General features: G+C 67.1%; 1 pseudogene; it reads left to right on the top strand.

Annotated features, from left to right (window-relative positions):
- Positions 1-28: 28 nt before the first annotated feature.
- Positions 29-1,202, top strand: part of LOC116826718 (phosphatidylinositol transfer protein beta isoform-like) — a 17,090-nt pseudogene continuing 15,916 nt past the window's right edge.

Below are 1,202 nucleotides of genomic sequence, written 5' to 3'. Positions count from 1 at the left end.
GGGCGGGACAGACAGGATGGGATGGACCATGGCGGGGCAGGCGGACGGGGCGCTGCTGCTGTCTGTAGCGGTTAGCAATATCAGATGCGGTTTTTAGCCAAGTCGGGCCTGTTGCTGCTGCCTACGTCTCTCACGGCCCTGGAAACCCCGTCAACCCTCGGGGCACATCACGGCCCAACCAAGGTTGTGTCTGCACCTGGACCGGGTGGCTGCCCCACTCCGACAGACAGGGGTGGCCAGCTCCATGGGGCACAGCTGGGGGAGTCTCACTCCAGCCCTGGAGTGGGCAGGCCTGGCTGCCTGGGAGCAAGGCACCGGAGCGGAGCGGGCTGGGGGGCACCAGCCGGGTAACCCCCCAGGCTGCAGGCCCTGGTGGAGGCCCAGGCAACAGGCCCGAACTCCCCATGCCAGAGCCGAGTGGCCATGACCCTGCCATCTGCCCAGGGAGCAGGGGCTGGATGGCAACTGGCAGCAGCCACTGAGGGGTCGGGGTTCCCCTGGGAGGGGAGCCGCAGGGTGGGAGCCCTGCAGGGGCAGCGCCCCGAGGAGAAGGGATTCTTCGTTTCCCAGGGGATCTGTGTAAAAGGTTTCGCTGAACTGAGAGCCTCAGGGATTATTGACAGTGGCAAGTGAAAACGCTTTAAGGGGCTGGCTCAGGGGGTGAAACCGCCCCCCTGCCCCCGAGCAGCAAGTCTGATGCTTTAAAGTGCTAGTGTAGACAGGCTCCCGGCGCACGCAGAGACTCCCTTCGCGGCGGGGGGCTACCGGGGTGCTGGCGGCCGTGGCAGCGACTCCCCTCGGGGTGGGGGGTTACTGGGGTGTTGGCGGCACACGCAGCGACTTCCCATCGCAGCGGGGGGTTACCGGGGCGCCGGCGGGCCCAGCAATGCTCCTCGTGGCGCGGGGGGTGTTAGAGCTGTAGCTGGGGCACCGAGAGCTCGGCCTGGGACGCCCACGCTGACAGGAGCTGACAGGAAAGGGGAAATAAAAACGCCCCTTTGCCCCCCACCATTTTCGCAGGGGGTGGAGATGGAATCTTACAGGGCTTGCATGGCTCACCTGAGGCGGCTGTGGAGGCTCCACCTGAGGCGCGGGCTGTGGTGAGGGCGGGGCACGTGCCGGAGCTTGCATGGCTCACCTGAGGCGGCTGTGGAGGCTCCACCTGAGGCGCGGGCTGTGGTGAGGGCGGGGCACGTGCCGGA

The sequence above is a fragment of the Chelonoidis abingdonii genome, chromosome 4 (genome assembly GCF_003597395.2).
Source record: "Chelonoidis abingdonii isolate Lonesome George chromosome 4, CheloAbing_2.0, whole genome shotgun sequence".
In the NCBI taxonomy this organism is placed as follows: Eukaryota; Metazoa; Chordata; order Testudines; family Testudinidae; genus Chelonoidis; species Chelonoidis abingdonii.
The sequence above is the reverse complement of the archived record's forward strand: the minus strand, read 5'-3'. Positions and strand labels throughout refer to the sequence as shown.